General features: G+C 34.5%; 1 long non-coding RNA gene across 1 annotated transcript; it reads right to left on the bottom strand.

The window, feature by feature from the left end:
* Nucleotides 1-5,518: 5,518 nt before the first annotated feature.
* Nucleotides 5,519-8,570, bottom strand: LOC120352788. The gene is made up of 3 exons (XR_005572108.1): nucleotides 8,529-8,570; nucleotides 6,403-6,508; nucleotides 5,519-5,691 (listed from the first exon to the last, which is right to left on the bottom strand). It is a non-coding gene; the product is annotated as an uncharacterized LOC120352788 (long non-coding RNA).
* Between the last annotated feature and the right edge of the window lie 4,269 nt (nucleotides 8,571-12,839).

Genomic DNA, 12,839 nt, shown 5'->3' with positions numbered 1-12,839 from the left:
TTTATAGCGCGCGTTTTTTCACTTTTCCTTCCTCCTCCCCCCAATCTGCGACCACCCTGGGACGTGACGACATCGAGTTTCATATACACTAAAGACCCCCTAACAATAATCCGAAGTCAAATTCTCTGCCTCTCTCATGTATGCTCAAGTAAGCCACGCCTGGACTAATCATGAAATATTGATCGATTACCTACGTCAGGGTCACATGTTTTGTAGCAGATCAGACAGACCGAGGTGGTTACTACATACCGCATCACGCCATTGTGAAAGCAAGCAGCACTACCACGCCCATCCGAATTGTATTTGATGCTGGTCCCAAATTGCAGAATGACATTTTTTGTTTTGTTAGTTAATTATCGTTTGTTCCCAATCGCACTAACTGCCGACATTAAACAAATGTATCAACAGATATTAGTGGAGGATTCCTGCCGTCATTATCAGCGTGTATTGTGGAGATTTTCGCCGGAGGATCCATCGAAATTTATCAGCTAATTGTGTTGTTTTGGTGTTTCAAGCTCTCCATATTTGGCGCTTTGCACCGTCCACCAGCTTGTAGAGGAGGTTGGAAATTGTTTTCCGCAGCCAAGGCGAGAATACCAGAGACATGTTCATGGACGACTTAGTCACATCTGTCGCCACAGAGTCAGAGGCCGCGGAGCTGTATCGTCAGTCCAAGCAGCTGTTTGAGGGAGGAGGTTTCTCGCTCACAGAGTGGACTTCAAATTCACCATCAATGTTGGAGAAATTTTCGGAGGAAGAGAAATCGTTTTCGTACAAGGATTTCGAAGCAGACAACTCCTTGGCTATCTTGGGAGGAATGGCAACCTAGTACTGATCTGTTTCAGTTTTCATCAAGAGTGGTGAGGTCGTCGCTACTAAGCGTTCTATTCTGTCAGTGATGGCTCGTATCTATGATCCACTTGGTCTCTTGTCACCGTTTACATTATTTCTAAATGTCTTGTCCAGAAACTGTGGAAATTAGGAGTGGATTGGGACGAGAAGCCGCCTGAGTCTATCTGCACTCTTTGGGAGAATTGTCAAAAAGAGTTGCCTCTATTGTTGAAATTTGCTGTTCCACGTCACATGGTTTGTTTCAGGATTCTCACATCAGTTTGATTGGTTTTTGTGATGCATCATTGTCTGGTTATGGTGCAGTTATCTATGTGAAGTCGCAGAAGGAGAGCGAGGAGCCAAGAGTTGTATTATTGTGTTCAAAGTCCAAGGTAGTACCATCTAAGTTGTTTCAATACCTCTTTGGAGTTGTGTGCGGCACTCTTGTTGGCAGAACTCATGAATTCAGTAGTCACTATTATTAGTGAACGTTGTCATGTGTCTCGTATTGTCGCACTCTCTGATTCTACAGTCACCTTGTGTTGGATTAATGCTCCATCCTCGAAATGGCAAACTTTTGTTGGTAATCGCGTCGCAAAAATACAGGATTCTTGTATACAGGAGTGGATGCATGTTGCCGGAATTGAAAATCCCGCTGACTGTTTGTCTAGAGTTTATCACCAGTTGAGCTTGTGAACTTTCCGTTGTGGCTCTCAGGTCCATCATGGATAGCAGAGGACGAATGCGATTGCCCGTCCGAACTCAAATGGAAGAGATCGTGGATCCACCGGAGGCGAAAAAACCGTCAGTGTTGACAGTCACAAAATCTCCTGATTGTAACAGCAATGCAATATATTCATTGATTGGTCGTTGTTCGGATTATGGTCGTCTTTTGAGAATTGTAATTTGTTCTCAAATTCTTACGAATCTTACCCCCATCAGAAGAATCAGATTTCGATGTTGCTGAGAGGTATCTATGTAAAGTGGTACAGAAGATACATTTTTCATCTGATTGTGCAATTAGAGAAGGAGAAGATTGTTCTATGCGCCTACGTCGCCTGTCTCCATTCATTGATAGAGGTGTGATTCGCGTCGGCGGTCGTTTGTCTCATGCTGGACTTGAATTTGAGACTTGTCATCAGATGATCTTACCAAAATCCGATGCTTTCGTATCGATGTTAATTGATTATCATCACAAGAGAATGATGTCATGCTGGACCTTCGTTATTGTTGTCCTTGATCACAGAAATTCTGGATACTGTCTGCTCGCTCTATTATTCGTATTTGTGTCTTTAAGTGTAATCGTTGTTTCCGTGTTCGACCTAGTAATAATGCAATTATTCCAAAAATGGGTGACCTGCCTGCTTGTCGAGTGTCAAAATGCAAACCATTTGAAAATTGTGGTGTGGATTACGCTGGTCCTCTGCATATTACTATGACGAGACGTCGTAATCCTTGTGTTTTGAAAGCCTACATTTGTCTGTTTGTGTGTATGGCAACAAAGGTGGTACATATTGAGTTGGTATTGGATCTATCAACGCCCATGTTTTTAGCTGCGTTTCGTCGTTTTTTGTCACGTCGTGGACCCTGTCTTGTGATGTATTCTGATTGTGGTACTAATTTTGTAGGTGCCAAGGAACAGTTGAAAAATATCTCAACTTTTGAACTTGTCCGAGTTTCAAACCACATTGACTAGTCAACTCGCCGAACACAGATTGATTGGAAATTCATTCCCCCGTTCACCGCATTTTGGAGGTCTGTGGGTCAAATGTCAAATCTGTAAAGTTGCATCGTTCCGAGTAATTGGCAATCAACTTCTCACCTATGAGGAACTGAACAACTGTATTGGTGCAGATTGAAGGTGTCCTAAGTCCCGCCCGCTGTGTGTACTGATGATGATCCGTGTGAGCCGCTGGCTTTACACCAGCACCTTTTTGACTCTAACCCATTGAAATCATTTCATGCGGGATGTGGACGTGTCCCTGTGAATCGTCTCACCAGGTATGAATTGATCAGTCAACTTATTCAATCGTTCTGGAACTGATGGAGAAGAGAGTACCTGCACGAACTTCAAAGTCGTAAAAAATGGTTGATATCACCCACTTCTATCGGTGTGGAACGGTGTTGGTAGTTGACCAACCAAACACACCTCCATTGCAGTGGCCACTGGGTGTCATTGAACAGTGTTTCCGGGAAGTGATGGCGAGGTTCGAGTGGCGAGTGTTCGCCTAAAAACTGTATTTATAAAAGACCAGTAACAAAATTATATCCACTCCCAACTCAATAGTTGTGGTGATTGTTGCATTTTTTCTTTTGTGTTGTTTTTTTGGGTGGTTTTTGTTTGTCATGTCTGGATTTTTCCCTCCTTGTTTTTTCAGTTTTGTAACTTGGCTGAAAAATGTTTTCAGAGGCGGGGGTATGTCTGGCCAGAGAATTCGAATTTTAGCGCCAGAATGCCACTTAGTTCTGCCAATAGCAGGCTTGTGTTTGCGCCGGCGCAGACCGTCCTGCCGCTTGGCATTGTGGATTTTTTTGAAAGGCGTCTGTTTTTGTTTTGTCAGCCCGTCTTGTTGCAAGACCAAAATGTGTGTTTGTCATTTAATTTCGATCGGAAATTTCTTGTAAATAATTGTTTGAGTGTGTGTGTGTGAATTATTATATAACAGCGTAAATAGTATTGAATTGAATTAATTTGAATCGGATTTGAATTTATAAAGAATCCAGTTGAGCTTTGTTTGAAACACAGTGTATACCTGCAAGTTGAACACAGAATCAACGAGAAGGCAGCCCGTAAGCAATAACCTGTCTATTCCCCGATTTCGTCCCACCCTGAACCTGACCAGAACCCTAATAAAGGCTTCGAAGGGCAAGTAGTCAAGATTGGAATAAATCTGGTGAGTTTTTGCTCTTTTTATTGTTCTATTTTATTGTAAAATTAATGAAGATTAAATTTTGCCCCTTGTTTGTATTTGATTAATTAAATAGTAAATTACAGTCCTCTAGTAGCTCTAGCCTGAGCTTTGTTCAGAACAGACCTGTTTCTTCTTTTCAATACTACACTATTCATTAGACTATTGGTCAGATGAAAAATACATAATCTGCAATAAAAATATGGACATGAGGTCATGGTGGCCGATTGGAGACAATTCATTACGGTACCTGATTCAATTGTTGCTTCAAAATATTGTTATTCTCATTTCTCATTTGAATGATTGAAAAGCATATTACCTACATACTTGAAAAACATTTCGACAATAGATTTAAATTTCAATCTCTATTTTGAACAAGCGGAAAAAAGCATTCCAAGGAAATACTCAAGATATATAGATGTTGTAGGCTACGTGGAAACGCGCTTGTATTGCGTGCATTAAACACTTGCGTTTATACTTTTTTTAGCAAAATAACTATACCTACCCGCTGGAGGTTTTGTTGGGTGAAGATTTTGAAAAATATTATTGAATTTATCTTGTGAGGCCGTTCCTGTTAAAACACATGAACGAATTCAGGCAATGAAATACAGTATTGGAATGATGATGATTTCTAGCAAAATGAAGACTTCTGAATTCTAGCAGATAGTTGTAAAAGGTAACATTCACTCTGGAAGTGTATCATCCTCTCACTAACTTCTATATCGTTATCAGTTCAAGATTGTAGATTTAGGTACCGGTACATAAAGTATCACAATAATTATTCTTCTCTTTTTTTGATAATCTCATATTTCAATTATTACCTACTTCATTTATTAGGTACCGTACCGAAATTGATTTATTGGATTTCAATCAAAATCAATTAAACCATTTTATCAGAATTAAATTTATTTTACTGAATTTATAAATAATTATTCACCTATTCAACTATTCTATTATAATTGAAAAAAATCAACTATCAATCAATTCATATTATTTTTCATAAATCTCATTCCTGATAATTGAAAATTTGTTTAAAAATATTATTTACCGTACGGTACGGTATTTATTTACTGTTTAATATTTTCAAGAATCAATTATATTCTTCACATACTTTATTTAAAAAAGCAAATGGCAATATGAAACTTGAAGTATATGGCAAGGAAGAGAAACTTGCAACATGAATTGACCGAGGATGGATATATAGGCTTATTTCTATTTTCATTAATCTTAACATATTTCCATTTTAATTTTAATTAGTTTAATACAATGAATGAAACAAATTTATCTAATTCGTGATTCAACGTTTAGGCGGAAATAGAAGCCTAATCATACAGAGCTTTCTTCAAATGATTCATGAATAAAACGTTGCGGGTTCGAGACCAATCAAACTCTCTTTTTTCTTGCTGAGGATTTTCAACTTTGATGAAGATTATCCACTTAATTTCCAAGGAATAACATATAATTATTCTATTTTTATGATTCCTGAACATGAAAGCGGTTTCCTGCTAGTCCTTTATAAAATTCGCCGCTCCATTTTGGTTTGACCCTAACTGGTGTTAACGTTGTCAGTAGGATTTCAACAGCATCTGGTTTCCATGTTGATTGATTCTAATGTATGGGATTGTATTATTCTACTTGGATAATTCCATCCTAAGATTAACATGCACACTTTTCTATTTATTGTATCGACAAATGATCTACTAATAATAGGCTAAGACCAACTCAGAAATGTACTGTACACTTTTCAATACTTTTGGCAATTTATTGTGTTGGAAAAATTAACATCATGGAATGAGCAGATTGTTAAATTGTACATGAAATTACGAAATAAATAGGCTGCATGTGGCGATGATATGAGTTGTTTGAAGAGAGCTTCATCATTATTCTTTATTTAGCTTTCCAGCATGCCAAGTCTATGGAAGGTACATGACTGCAAGATATGAGAGGGTTCCTGAAAAAAATCAATGTATTAGAAATTTTAAAAAGAATATTTTATGTAGCCTATTCCAAAATATTCTTCAGATTAATTTTACTCACTTCATCAACAGGGATTAGACTGGATGTCGTTTAGAATTAGTTTGAACCAAAATCAAAATAGAAATTGATATCAATACATTATTATTGGAACGAAAATGATAAATAATCCTCCTCATGACTTCGAAGTACGGTACTTATATTGTAATGCAGGAGGAATTACGGTGCCTAGGTACTAAAAAATAGATTGCAAGCGCAGTACACTATATAAGAGTAAACACATCTAGTATTTGTGTAGATATTTCGTTCCAGAATCTTTTCATTTTTATTTTTTCTATAATTCTCCATTACCAAAAAAATTGCATTGTTTCGAATTCAAACATTCTAGTCCTCAATATCTTCAATTTAAATTCGTGTAGTATAGTGAACATCGAACCATTTCTTTGAACAAGATATGTTACAAGTATTTCATTGATTCAACAACTTAAATTTGTAGTATCATAAGAGATGAATAGTTTCATTATTATTCCGAGATAGGAATTTCATTACTATGACAACAGATTTTGTTAATAGATTTTGATTTATCAAAGCATCATGACTTATATGTGGTGCAAAAATGCAGAAAGCCCTACTACCATCTCTGTTTTTATAATATACAGATCTCCATATTTTTTAAATCTTACGGTACCTCTTTGATAGTTTATGAAAAGTATTTTTCAATACTTTTGTAGTCCCTTTTACATTGTCGCACAAAAGTCTTGCTACTGAAGCTTTGAGAAGTTGCTTCAATTGATCTGAAATCAAGAAAATCATAGACGATATTATTCAAGCTTCTTTAAAATCAGCAATAGAAATATTTTATATAGCCGGGGCGAATATAAGGGGCCCCATGCACCACCTCCGTAAACAAAGCCGTAGTGCATTCTGGTGACGTCAGCACAGGTAGGGTTCCTACACCAATAAAAATTCGTTGATTTCAGCTGATCTATATCAGCTAGTGTTTTTATTGGTGTAGGAGCCCTACCTGTGCTGACGCGTTACAATCAACCATCTGTCATGAACTATATGGCTTTTTTCTAAGGAAGTAGTGGCCCAGGCCCCCTGAATTTGTATCTGCATTTTTCAATGAATCATGCGTACGAAGGCATCGCCGCGGCAGACAGTGATATTTTCTCTCCTTGTATAGGTGAGGAGAGTGGGAGTGGGGTGAAGCTCGTGCCAGTTCGGTCCAGATGTGACATTGTTAAAATCTTGATCAATGTTTGAAAAATAGTAGGCTGAGATCTTTCCATCATTGGGTTTGTTTAGAAATATAAATTTTTCATCATTTTAATGTCAACAGTAAAGAAGCGTGATCTCGGTAAAGTAAAAATGACTTTCAGCACAAATTAGCCTCTGAATATGAGCAGCAAAACTAATATAAAGTTAGTATCACAGGGTGTTTACTTGAAATCACTCAACCTTACTTTAACTTTGCCCCCCCCCCCCCAAATATATATTCTATATTTGCCACTGTTATAATATTATAGGGTTCCAAAAGAAATATAAAATACTTATTATATAGCTCATAATCAGACATTAATATTTCTATCAATTATATAAGATGAAATCTATTAGATTATAGATCTCTATCAATAGAAAAGTTATAAACCTTATTTCCATCGTCATGGAATATAATAATTCACCTTTCAATAAGTTTTTTCGCTACTATCTTGAATGAACATGAATATTTTGAGTTTTACAATATAAATATACTTTTTCCTTGAAATATATAGGTATTTGCATGTTTCTGGAAGTATCTTCTACCATAAATCAACTTGTAGGTATCCAAGATGAAGTATTATTATTTCCGAAACATCAAACATATTATGTCGTGTCTCTATATTATAGACATTGGATACATGAGATAAAACCAATGAAATAATATTAACACACTTTTTTCTATGTATTTAAACACGAAATGCAGTTAAATATTTAAGTAAATAATTAAAAACTTTTTCCTCCACCTACTGTCTAAAGTACTTACTTTACTCCCTGAAACCTAATACTAAAGTGTCACTTTTTCGCTCTCGGTAGAAAAAAACAGAAAAACTCCCTAGGGAGTAAAAGTGACTCCATTTAAATAACATGGGGAGCATCTCTATTTTGAAACTTACATTGTAATAGGTTAGAAGGTCTAAGCTCAGATGAGAAAGCATAATAGAGGTGTCTGTCATTGAGTCAACTGAATTCAATACCACAACCAGAAATTTGATTAACTCATGAAATATATGTTTGTATGATAATTATTATATTCTTAATATTAGTTGACGATAAAAATTTATACAATTTTTAAAATATTTTATTCTATTCAAAATACCAGCCAACAAATATTTTTGATCTGCAATTCAAATCTGAACTGGAGTCAGCCATTTTTGGTAGCTGCTCAGCTGATATAATTGTTACAACTTTTGCCGATAGATAGCGCAATTGGCAGTGCCAATCAGACGACTGGTTTTTAGGTTTTAGATTTAGGTTATGTTGTTAGGAATCATTGTCACCAATACGTAAGTTATTAGAATGATTTTATTTGCAGTTTCTATAAAAAAATGTAGATGGAGGAAAAATGTTGTGTACATCATGAGCGAAAAATATGTTTTCTCCCTCAGGAAAATTGTTGCCCTCGGCTTCGCCTCAGGCTTCAAACATTTGCCCACAGGGAGAAAAAGTCGTACTTTTCACTCTAGATATACAAATAACTATTACTTACTGACTGAAGTACTTTTGGCCGTCTAGCGATCATTTTCAACAGAAATAATATTGCACATCCCTCACCTTCTCTGAACGATCCAACCTGATTCTTGAAGTTGTAGAAATGCTCATGCAGGCAGTATATTATGCAGGCGTGATAGTACGATTTGTATTACTTTGAATAAATAAAATACTGTATCCAAGTAGAAAAGATTATCTATTGAATCATCATCAACCACAAATGAAATATGCAAGCACAGTTTTCACGGGAAAATTTCAAAGTTCAAAATTTGTAATAGTGATACTATGGGAATTCTTGAATAATCAACCGCAAAAGTCAAGTGCATGGCATTTCTTCTGTTATTTTGTACTGAATGAAATGTTGAACATATATAGTATCATTTCTGATCTTGAATGAATTTTGTACAAGCACAGTTTTCACGAAAAATAATTCCAAAGTTAAATACCAGTTATAGGTATCCTCTTGGGAATTATTAAATAATCAACCACAAAAGTCAAGTGCATGACATTTCTTCTGTTATTCTGGACTGAATGTGATTGTAAACATATACAGAATCAATCCTGATCACGAATGAATTTTTTATAAATTAATTGAAATGCATTTATCGAGAACAAATTGATTGTGCACTGCTGCTCCAATCTGAGCTATTCCTGTGAGTATAGATGATTTTTATTTTTCACCAGCAGGTAACCCGTGCTTCGCAAGGGTCTATTTTAAAACTCAACAAACTGAAAATTTGACGTAATAAAATCTAGAAGAATTGAAAATTATAGGCCTATAAGAATCCTCGGTTGATTAAGAATTTATATGCAACATTTCAAGTAAATCATTAGTTCAGACGTGATGATGCGTCAAACATAATTTTCTTATCCTTTACACATGTATACGTGTATAGGCTAAGCAGTTCTTTCCTTCATTATAGTATAGAAGATGATTGGTACATGGATTATATATCAGTATATTTGAATTTTGAATAACTTTTGAAAGGTTTGAGATATTGATGTGCTGTTTCCACCATACTTTCACCATATTTTCTCTTGAAATCATGTATCATATGACCACCTTCCAATTTAAAAAAAATTGTTGGATTCAAAATGGTTCAAAATGTGGACAAAATTTGGGTGTGTCGGAAAACCTGTTTTTATTAATTGAATAGGATTCCCAATCATACCTATCTTCTTATTCCCTTTTAAAAGAAATATTCAGCTGCTTTCATACAACAACTGGAAGCATGATAAATTGAAAACTTGACAAACAGAAAACTTAATATTTTTTAATTTTTAATTTCGACCATATGATTTGGTGATTTATTTTATTTTTTTATGAAATCGTATATACCATCTGACGTTATTCTTTATATTTAAATAACGATTAGCCTCCTGCTTGGCATCAGTCGGTAAAGCATGAGATTTGATATAATTATATATTAGGTCGTGGTTTTTTAATAGGATTCAGTCTCAAAAAATCTTGATAGGCCTAGGTATGGGCTTCTCCTATAACTCTTGTAATTCAACAAAAAAATATATAAATATGATACTTATACTATAGTGTTGAGGAATAAAAATAAATTGCACACCATAACATTTCATACATATATTAAACAATAATGCAAAAAATAAATCGAGGCAAAAAATATATAAAGAGCGATAAAAAATATAATATAAAAATAGAACAATAATTGAAATCAGTAAAATATCACAGGCTAAACTTTATATTCTAGATTTATGGCACGAATCATTACCATGTGCCTTTATCTTAAAATCATATGCATTCTTTTGCATGTAGCTGCGATATGCGCTTGCTAATACTTGTCGACTTGGACAATTCAATTAAAAATATGTGCTTTAAGATCAGCTTGATAAATTAGCCACTAATAATCCAATATATATATATATTAAAATCTCTAGTACTTAGTAGATTTCTTTGTATCGAATATATATTTTATCTCAGGGTGCAAGATTCGGCACCTGACGGAATAGGTAGAGCCATTCATCTAGTGAATTAGAGCTATAACAAACTATCGCAAATTATATTGCAAAAATTAAATATCATATGCATATGTTTTAATAGCCTAGATTTTATACTTCTTTGATTCAATAGAAATTTCTGAAATGTATTGATCTATCTTTTTCTTTTAATAAAATACCTTTAATACTAATTTTACTTGCGCAAGTATTACTCTTATTAATTTCTTAATTTATAATAAAAACCCTTTCGGCGAGCTAGCTTTGATTATTAGATTAATTCGAAGCACTAGGGCGCCCATCACTAATTCAATATTTATCACTCACGTGTCGAAAATCTTCTTGTAAGCCGCCGATGTCGATCCAACTCCATGTGGTCCGGGAATATGGTAGCCGGAATCGTCTCTTCCAAGGGGTTATAAATTTATTTAAAAATGAAAATGACTTCTGCTTTACAATAGCATCACGAAGTCTTTTAAGAAATTTAATAATTTGATTTAACTTTAACTTTTACAATTTATTAGCAAGGTACTACGCTCTAAAATATTTGGGGTCCTCTTATGGTGGCATTTGGTTGGCGAGTGCTGGTTCTCCTTTCTCAATTTTACAAATCTTATTTCCGACTTTCAAATTAACATAAAATTTGAATATCTTAGTCCTCCGCCATTTAGGTTCAAATAGATCTTACAAAAAATATCAAAATATTACTTAGATTGTACGATTAATAATTTCTTTGCCTTCGAGCCATATAAATAACATAGACTATACAAAGTTTTAACACAAAATCCAGTACATTTATATAAATATATAGAAATATTTTTGAATTGGCCTACAGTTGCCGCCTATTAACTGCCGTTTTGCTATTGGTGCATGCAAATTTTATTCGGTATTCATGCGCCTGGTACCTCTATTTCCTGAATACACTTAATTATTTTTATTTGGTTTATTGGTTATGCTCTTTACATGCTAGCTAATATTCTATACATTAATATTAATTTCATGCTACCTAATAATTAGCCACGTGATCAGGTGTTTTTTCACATTGCACACCGTTTGATTGCAATAGAGCTCTGCCAAGGGGTTTTGGTCAGATTCTACGTTTCTCGATTTGATCGATCTCTAGGTCACCGATCCGTGAATACATGTACCTAACCTCAATCTTCAAAATATTTTATATAATAATCTATTTATTAGCAACAAATTCCTTCAAATCCTTTTTAGGTTTTTGTACCATTTAGCCAGAACAAGCTGATGCTATCTAATCTTAGTTATTATCTATTTGGCGATATTAGCCAGTTACTTTATTTTCAGACCTATTACTATTCGGTTAGGGATTTTTATCTACCCAAATTCGATACTTTACACGCGCCCCTGGGTTTGAATTCAAAATATTTGAGAATCACAATGTTTTTAATGAAAACCCACCCTTCAATACATCGATATATACTATACTTTATTTATAAATTATACTCTCATACTTCTATCACAGTTCGCAGACATATTTGCTGCATCTCCTTTAGACCTCTATCAAATACAATAACAAATTCTCCTCCTCAACACACATAAAATATCATAAATATAATCTTCTAAACGCACTCCTCCTGACAACACTTAAACATAGTAATTTTTGAAATCGCCGCTCGCAGGGCCGCCAACCTAACTACACACATTTCATGATTCTCACAATTGATTCCTTTTAGACAATAATTTCGATTCACAAAACTTCTGGGCTTATATCTTATAGTACTTCTTAGGTCTTAATATAAATAATTTTCTATACATCAGGTACAATCTTTTCTTTTGCTAATGGCTCTTTGGTTTTTTGGTAGCTTGCATTCACTTTAGGTTTTTTCAGGTAACAAACGTGGCATAACTAAAGGTAATAAATATAAAACATATAAATAAATGTACTAACATTGATAAATATAATAAATAACAATAATAAATAACAATTTTGGGGTTACCATACTTTTTTATAATCATATGTTTACAGACATTACATATTTGATTTAGTTGGCTTTGCCCAGCTGGTCACTGGTTCTACGTTTCATACTGCTACATGTTACATCAGAATTTGCTGTCGAATTTCATAACTAACCTAACTGCTGCATTTTTTTCCTTTCAAAGGTAATTAATAAATTTTAATTTTACTATCCCCGCTTGTGTCCTTTTTTATATGATGTAACTAATTTAATTACATAATTAAAAATTAATCTTTTTCTTGTTGCAGGCTTCTAACGGTTGGAAGGAATTAAAACACTGGATTGTTGCCATGCGGTCCTATGCCAAGATTAAATTTATTACGAAAGGTTAGTAATTGGCTTGATAGTGGTGTTTTCTTTGATTGCTTATCGTATTTATTTCAAATTCGATGATTTTTCATGTAGAATTGTTGTGGTCTTCCATATC

The sequence above is a fragment of the Nilaparvata lugens genome, chromosome 8, assembly GCF_014356525.2.
Source record: "Nilaparvata lugens isolate BPH chromosome 8, ASM1435652v1, whole genome shotgun sequence".
Taxonomy (NCBI): domain Eukaryota; kingdom Metazoa; phylum Arthropoda; class Insecta; order Hemiptera; family Delphacidae; genus Nilaparvata; species Nilaparvata lugens.
The sequence above is the reverse complement of the archived record's forward strand: the minus strand, read 5'-3'. Positions and strand labels throughout refer to the sequence as shown.